Raw genomic sequence first — 9,586 nt, 5'->3', positions numbered from 1 at the left:
ATACATTGGCGGTATTTGAGGTCCACAGGGAGAACTCACTCATAGTGACGAGGTTAAAGCGGAATCTTTGGGTCCTTTTATAAAGCTCTATGCACTGGCGACTACTTAGATCTAGAGGCCACGCGTGATTATCTTCACTCCCTTAAGCTCCCACAGGTTTCCCCAGAGTGGAATGTACTGCTTACGGCTCCTATCACCAATGACGACGTTATCATGGCTATTAAGGCGCTTAAGCTACATAAAGCCCCGGGCCCAGATGAGTACACTGCTCTATTTTATAAAACCTTTGCCCCTGACATTGCTCCGCACCTAACGCGACTCTTTAACAAGATGGCGGAGGAAGGTTCCACCTCCGGCTCCTTATCGGAAGCAGTCATTACTGTTATCCCCAAGCCGGGAAAAGATCCTGAGGTTTGCGCCTCCTACAGGCCTATTGCCCTGCTCAATCTCGATGCAAAGCTTTATTCCTGCATCTTGGCTAAACGGTTAAATAACCTCATGCCCGATCTTATTCACCCAGATCAATCGTGTTTCATTAAAGGGGGCCAAACACATGATAACACGCGCCGCATTGTGCATCTTATTGAGAAGATCAACAGACGTCAGATTCCTGCGGTCCTTGTCGGACTTGATGGGGAGAAAGCTTTTGATAGGGTGGATTGGGAGTTCTTGTTCCTCACCCTGTCGGCTTTCAGTTTTGATCCTAAATTACTCACTATGATCCAAGCTAACTAACAACAACCTCGCTCTCGAGTGATGGTCAATGGTGCACAGTCGCCCTCCTTCCCTCACTCCAGAGGTACAAGACAGGGATGCCCTCTTTCCCCTCTTCTTTTTGCCCTTAGTATAGCACCCCTCGCGACAGCAATTAGAGCAAACTCTACTATCCATTGGATTCCCTTCGCGGGAGACCAACATAAGTTTTCCCTATTTGCTGATGATGTCCTCCTCTCCCTTGCAGATCCGGCGTCAATACTCCCACTCCTGAAATCGGAACTGATCCGCTTTGAAGCAGTGGCAGGCTTTAAAGTAAATCTGGGTAAATCCTTCATTCTTAATCCCACACTCTCGCCAACAGAGTTGCAGAGTCTCCGATCTCTCACACCCCTCTATTGGGCCAACTCCTCCATTCAGTACTTGGGCGTCCAGATTACTCCAAAAGTGGGGGGTCTTTATTCTGCCAACTTCCCTCCGATGCTCGCACGTATCCAAGCAGAGCTCAACAAATGGAAACCCCTTTTTCTGTCGTGGCTGGGGCGCGTCCATGCCATAAAAATGACTCTTCTCCCTAAGCTTCTTTACTTATTTCAGGCACTGCCCATTGAACTGGAAAGAGATTTCTTCCAACGTGTCAAGACTATAATCTTGAATTTTATCTGGAAAGGGAGACAGGCGCGCTTTTCTTATGCGATAATTCGCCGCTCCAGGGAGGAAGGGGGTATCGGACTTCCAGATATTCACCTGTATTATAAAGCTGCCCAATTACGTGTATTAACAGAATGGACACAATATGAATCGAATACACTGGCTACATATGGATCGGAGTGTGACAGGTCGGACCATATGGGATCTGGTTTGGCTCCCCAAACAAGATAGGCCCAAGAATACCTATAGCAGCACTCCTACACGCACAACACTGAAGGTTTGGGACTCTGTTTCGAGCGATGAGAGATGAACCTCCTTCCCCTTCCCCTTCACACCCTTGCACTTTAACCCTGCATTCCCTCCAGGACTACAGGCAGGCCCATTCGATGCATGGCGAGAAGGGGGCTGCTTAGCCCTAACGCACCTTTTTCATGCTACTGACCCCCTTACTTTTGATAATTGTAAACAAGAATACAATTTACAGGACTCCGAGAGGTACCGTTATAACCAATTACTACTCTGGACACTCACACCACAAGTCTGGGAGGCAGCTACCTGTCCCTTGACAAAGTTTGAATATTTTCTCACTAAGGCGACTTCCATGAGGGGCACGATTTCCTTTATAGATAAATTTCTCCTTACCACAACACTCTCCCCGCACCCGCGTTACATGTCAATGTGGGAGGGTATCCTACAACAAGGTATCTCAGATGACGAGTGGTCCCGCCTATGGTCTGACATTACAAAGTTTAACCACTCTGCTGATCTCAGGATGGCGCACCTTAAGACCATGATGGATTGGTATCTTCATCCCTCCAAACTCAGTCAGATTTTTCTTGGATCTTCTGATCGATACTGGAGGGGATGTGGTCTTCTGGGGGACTTCCAACATATCTGGTGGGATTGCCCTCATACAAGGCCCTTTTGGGAAGAAATTCTCGTCCAGATCAAAGACATGTTGGACTAACCTATCCCTACTGGCATAGCAGAGATCCTGCTGGGACTTCGGGACCCTTCTTTAGAACTTCAGACTCGAGCGGACAAAAAAATCATGTGGCTATGTTTCGGGGCTGCGAAGACCACGTTAGCAGCGGCGTGGAAAAGAAGAGAAGCCCCAGCAATTTCACTCTGGCATTCCAGGTTTTGGAAGCTCCTTAGTCTGGAGCGCATGTCGGATATCTTCAGAGAGGATTTTAAGAACATTGAATTTAAAATTGGTCCCCTGGTCTCCTTTCTCTCCCGTGGTCTTCCATCCGCTGTCTGTCCTCCCTCCATTAGGGAGCTCCACCTTTTCCAGATATGATGTACAACCTACTAAGCGACTTGCTGTATATGGTTTTTGTTCTTTTGGGGGCTGCCATCACGTTATGGGAGGGGGGTGGGGAGGCGTAGGGTTGGTTACTTACCTTTTTGTTCATTGTTCTACTGTTAGGAGCGGTTTTTACTCACCTGCAGTACTATCTATATAACTCCCTCGACTCAGAAGGTCTTTAGAGAGAGCCACTAGAAAGGATGATGGAGTCTTGTTAGCATTACTTGTCGCACTCTTCGAAGAGCAGGGACAAATCCCAAGCCCTATTAAGTTAGAAGCTGTAACCCTTAAATGTGCATTCCACTGCGTTTGGGCCGGGGACTCACCCTAGCGTTGTGTATGATCCATCACAGTGTCTAATTTTGTGAACACTCTTTAACATCTTTTATGTGCAGATTGCGAGGGTATTGTAATATGATGTACTCTGTCCAAAATCTTTAATAAAAATATGTTTGAAGAAGAATGCAGAAATTCACTGAAAAACTAAAGGTTACTGGGATGTTATATTTAGGAAATCGCATTAAAGATCTATAGAAATTCACTAAAAATAAAGTTTACAGGGACGTTAGAGTTGGTTCAGATTTTATATACACAAATACAGTTCCTTACCAGATCTACATGCTTCCTTGAGAACGATGTACACTCAAGCCCTGCTAGTCGCATTTCGCCATTTAGGTAAGCCAACAAATTGTACTATGATCTTTCTTGATAGGACATCACGTGTGACTTGCCCCCACTGCCACTCATGTATTCAGTATGACAGGCATGGTGGAATAGCCTCTCGAAGGGCAAAAGCCACTTTTAACATAACTCTTATTATTGCATGCTCGCTGATTAAGCACAGACATGAAGTTATGGACCTGATCCAAAATCTGGATTTAGACTGCCTTTTAATCATGGAAACTTGGGCAAAAGAAGATTCTGCTCCAGACCTAGTAGATGCCATACTGAAAGGCTATTTGATCTCTCAATTAGACTGACCTGCCTGGACAGGCAGCAGCCGGGCTATAATAAGTAAAGAACATCTGAACTGCACATTAGAGCAGATATCTAACCTGCCAAACAAGGTATGCAAAGTGGCACATTTTTTAGTCAAACCTCATGCTAAGACCACTTTGGCGGGTTTCTTGATCTATCATCTACCAGGTCCTTGGGTAAAGTTCCTCTCGATGTGGGGACAGGTCTTGGCATCATTAATCAAGCACTCCAACTTTACAATTTTCCAGGTAATATCATACACCGACGACACACAAATTATTGTGTTCTTCACTGACAACCTACCCGAGACGGCTGAGAAGTTTACATTTTGTATTACTGGAGTGAGTAGCTGGATGAAGGATACTTTTCTTAAGCTTAATGCTGATAAGGCCGAAGTCATGCTCTTAGGAACGCAGCACTCTCTTTGATCAGACCTCTGGTGGCCAGATTTGTGTGGGTCCCTCCATACTCCTGCAGAATCAGTAAAGAATTTAGTGGTTCTTGTCTGTACCTCCCTAAACTTCAATCTGCAGGTAAATCAAACCGCAAGCAGCTGCTTTTATAATATCCTAGCCCTCAGGATGATCTTTTCTTTCATTGCTGAGGAACTTTGTAAAACAGTGGCTATCGCGTTAATCACCTTGCGTAAGACTACTGTAATTCTATCTTTCGCAACATAAACAGCTACTACCTGAACAAATTTCAAATGGTGCAAAATGTGGCCACATGCCTCATTTTTAACACACTGATACGATCTCTCAGTAAGAGAAGGCCGTTGGGATCCCCACTGACTTCGAGTAAAGAAGTGGTTGTTTTTTTGAAGTGCTTTGTAACATCCACCTAGCTCTGAACAGCAATGGCTCATTGACGATTATGCCATCCTTACGTCTGTATAAGCCAACTAGCCTAAGATCAGCGTCAAGCTGAAAAGTTACTGTGCCAAAATTTCAAAAGGGCAGATGGGGTGCAGGCTCTTCTCAGTCACAGCTGCCAAATTATGGAATACCCTGCCAAGCCACATCGTAAAAATCAACTATTTCGCCTCTTTTCAAAAACACCTCAAACCTGTCTCTTCTCGTCTCAGGTCAGATGTCTCCCAAGGGGATTTAGGAATACCTGGACACAGCGCCTTGATATTTGTGGTTTTAGAGCGCTATATAAGTTTTTTTTTTTCATTTCATTTTTTTCATTTTAATTTCATTTCATAGAAATTTAGCAGTTATTTTTAAGTAACTATAATTTGTGCCCAAGGTGACTATAACTCACACTCTTGCCCTGCACATCTAATTACCCCACATATTACATCACTCATGACATCTTCTGTGACATCATTGATAATATCACTGCAACATTTGCAGTGAATTATTGCTGAGAAAATTGTGGATGGTGGGAGCATGAGTTCTAGTTATCTTAGGTCACACATTATAGTTACTTGAGATAACTATAAATATAACAGCTGAATTTCTATGGTTTTGTGTGTGCACAATCTGAACCTCACTATAACGTCCCTGTAACCTTTGGCCTTGAGTGAATTTGTAAGATTTTTTAATCCTATTTTCTAACTATAACGTCCCTGTGTCATTTGGTTTTTCAGTGAATTTCTATTTTTTTATGCTAAATCCTAACTATAATGTCCCTGTAACCTTTGATTGTTTGTGTGATATAGTGATAATAATATATATATATATATATATATATATATATATATATATATATATATATATATATATATAATGATATTAGAACATTACTCCCTGTCAGAAGGGAATATCCTGATTAACAACACAGGCCCACCACCAGGAGCACACAGACAGATGGTAAAAATCACTGCACCTCCAAATCCAATGTTTCACCGTTCCTGCTGTGCTGCACAAGGCAACAGATGTTAACTGTAAAACATACACAGCAACAGTTGCGTAGCAATGCTAAAGTAACTATTCAATCCACTTTGTAAAAGGGAATCTCATCACTTTGTTATAGTACAGGCAGACCACTTTTCACACTGTTTGTAAAACCTATTTCCAAGGGTTGCACATCTATTCAGACCCTATTTATTTCTCAGAACAGAAGAGTGGAAAGTAAATATGTCCCTAGATGGAATAGGTTACTGCTCCCTGATGCTGAAGTACATACTATACTAACTTTCTACAACATGCACTTTCCCATTTTCAATGCTGTGCTCTATTTGGTTATCAGCCTTCTTATAAAAATATTGGAAAGCAAGGCTGACAAACTTCATTTTTAATCTAGAGTCTCCTATGTTACCTACTGCATTCATTACACAAAGCACAAAACTGTAAAGCTTTACAGTTTTTGCTCCTTCTTTAAAACTCAAATGTGCATGTTTTTATGTTAGTGTAAGAAACTGGATTATTATTATTATTTTGGGTAAGTGACTGACCACTTTAAGAAATAATAACTCCTATTAAGGTGAACACTTAAAGTCTCTAAATTAACCTGAGCTCGGTACCCTGGTAGCTATCACACAGAGCATGCTGGCCTAACTTAGGGCAATGTGTAAAGTATGTATGCAGTACCAAAATGCTAAGCAGTAATACTGTCAAAACAACGAAAAATACAGATCCAAAAGCAAATTGGACAAATAGAGCAAAATATAATGAATAAAATAACACTGAAATGACACACAAAACAAAAAGGGGAAACAGAGATATGAATTTGTAAACATTTATGTGGAAAGAGAGTCACATCATGCAGAGGAGTCAATGGTTGTCACTGTAGACCAGGATCTAGGTGTGATTTGAAGCCAACCATGATGGCGCCTGGGTCACATACAACAACCAGGTTTATTCAGCTCAAGGATTTTACCTTTTCATTTAGACTTTTAAGTGCCAATCAACAACAGGAATACACTTCTGAGGGGCCCAGAACCTCTGTGGAATCAGTTAAGTTATGCTATGTTATGTGTAGGACAATCTATTACTTAAAAGCATGTCCTGATGCGGAGTAGGAGAACAAGCCTAACCCGGAAGTCATAGGGGGTTCCTTAAAGAGCCAGGGCTTCAGCTTCTTCCAGAACTCAAGAGGAGAGGTGGAGATTCTAATGTATAGTGGAAGGTTCTGCTTCCGGCTCTTGCTTCTGCATATGTGTGGGATATGTGCGACTAGGAGTCCAGCTGATCATAGTTGTCTGGTTGGTTGCTGGAAGGAGATGCCGTTATTCAGGTTATCTGGACTGCTATAGGCACACAGGGTGTCAAGCAGATGCCAACAGCTGGGCCCAGTCCAGGTCTGGTTGCCATTGGTCTGCTGGGTACTTCCATGAAAAGACCTCTTGCAGCTTGTTGTCTCCCTGTAGTCGCAAAGGAGGGCAGCCAACTGACTTTTAGATTATACTTGTTTGTCCTGGTATGAGAGGGAGAGGTCTATTTGATCAGGGCTCCTCTCAGGTCACAGACAGCAGGTCCAATCCTTTTCCTGTCGTCTGCATGTCCATAAATTGTTCTGAAGAGACATTATGCACCTATTTCACGCCTATTCAAGGCTGAGCACAGGTTGAGAGCTGGCACAGTTGTATTCTTATTAGCCTTCAGGCAGGTAAAGGATAACTTTCTACAAGTACTTTTCCTTAGTATTTATTACAAAAATCAGACTTCCGCATTGAATTGAATTTCTAATAACTTCTAGATTAGTATTTCAATCTATACTCAGGTTTTCTACCTAGGACAAACAACTAGGCCAGCCACTGTGACAATTGCAAACTTTTTGGGCCTTATCACTGTAGGGACAGGGTGACATTCTTTTTCTACGTATCCCACTTTTAAATACCATGCACCTACCCGTTGGTCTACAAGCTCTACATCGTGAGGGACTTATTAATATCTAAAAGGAATGTTTTCTTCTGCCAAAAATAAGTTATTTTGCCTAGTCTTAGTGCAGAGTTTACACTGTAGTAGTCCGGTTACACACGGTAGGGCTGGAGTGATGTTTTCCCTACCATTGCAGTGTCATACACAATAGGTGTTGCAGTCCACTGGTGGCATTTAACTTCCAGGCCCTGTGTGCACTTTCTACATGAAATACTAGGGGTTTATGGGAAAGTTGAGTGTCCCAATTAAGAATAAGCAAATTCAACCATGTTTAAAGGGGGAGCACTGACACAGTTACTCCTAGTTAGCAGGAGTACAGATCACAATGTTCGAAAGCCATCAAATAGATTCTGCTAAAACTTCGGAAGTGAACATGCAAAAAGAGGCATTTTTTCACAGTTAGTAATGCGCTTTTTTACATACCTTTGTTGGAGTTCAACTATTGTTTTTTGTCTTCAGATGTAGTACTTGCACACCTTACCAATACTGAGTGGATGAGAAAACTGCAAAGGAACTGTTCACTCTACTTTTTAAATGTAAATCTCACCTTTTCCATTCACCTACCGTCACCACACTTTTTACACTCTTTCACAATGGAATCTCCAAAGAGCTGCATGTGAGTTCTACTCCAATTTATTTTTCAGGACATAGCAGATGAATATAAAGATCTGCTCTCTGAGCTTTTAGACACCTATGTTTCTAAGCGGGGACAAACAACTGATTTTTTAGTATGCATCCTATTCTCTAATCTACAACAGTCATCACACTTAGCACAAGAAAGCTCTACATTTGCATTAAATGCTTTTCTATGGTTTTCAGGCCGAATTTCAAAGTTTAGTTTTCTTATATTACTAACTCACTTTTCAACATACATTTCTCTAATTTGAAATACTGTTGTAACGTGTTAAGATGTACTTATGTTGCTGTGGACCAAATAAGCTGAGTCTCACCACTTCCACAGACCGAGCACCATGCCACTTTTTGGAGTCTATTTTTAAGGGTGTTTCCAAGATCTCAATGTGGGTTCAGCTCCAATTTCTTTCTCGGTATGTAAAGGAGGAAGGTAAACCACTCAGTAGATGGTATATTTCAGCACTGCCTCACACCCGAGTCCAAACCGTGAACATCTTATATAACAGACACTTTCCCACGTTCAACCCTGTGCTGATATGCTCAGTTTCATTATGACATTTTGAATACATTTCTTTCTAAGCAAGGAGATGTGGCTTCGTTTTTAGAGTACATTCTTTTCTCTCACCTACTGAAGTCATCACGCAAAATAGAAGACGTCAGTACGCTATAGCTGTCTATAAATTTAATAATGTTTTACAGTTTTCGGGCCTACTTTTAGACTTCAGTTCAGGTTTTCGCTGGCTACTAATGACTATCCTATATACTTTTCTCAGAATAAAATCACTTTCTTTACATGATTTTATGAGATGGTAACAGGTTATCCCACATACTTCTTCAAGACTAAAACTAATAAAACTAATATTGCCACTTCTTCATATCTATTAGTTGTACACCTTACTCATGCTCACTGAATAAGTACGGTACAAATTAACTGTTCACCCCACTTTGTAAACCCGTATGTCACCAATTAAAAAGGCGTGTTAGCGGCCAACTTTTCACCCTCTTTCGGAAGGCTTTTTCTAAAGACTTTCATGTGGGATCAGCCAAAAACATTTCTCACACGAAGTGAGATGGGGGCCTAACGAGCCCCAGAGGAAGGTACAGAACGCTGTAAGTTAAATATTTTAGACCTATTTCACACCTAACTCCAACTATGCTGACTTAGAACAATGCCCAGTTTCCCATCTTTAGCCCTGCGCGTATCTCCTCTCTTGCATTATAAGCCTTCAGGCACCTATTACTAGAAAAACTGGCAATTTTTAGTCACGATTCTAGTACAGTCATCATGCACACCACAAGAGTTAAAGCTGTACTCCTGATTAAACAGGAAATCGTTTTCTGCATTTTTAACGTACTCTGAACATTGATTTTGCACATTTTTCAGAAGTAATTAACAAAATATTCAACATACTTCTCTCATAATTACACTGCACTTTCTGTATGTTCAATGCCCAAATTTGATTGCACACTC

Source organism: Lissotriton helveticus, chromosome 2_1 (genome assembly GCF_964261635.1).
Source record: "Lissotriton helveticus chromosome 2_1, aLisHel1.1, whole genome shotgun sequence".
Lineage (NCBI taxonomy): Eukaryota > Metazoa > Chordata > Amphibia > Caudata > Salamandridae > Lissotriton > Lissotriton helveticus.
Note: the sequence above shows the minus strand (reverse complement) of the source record.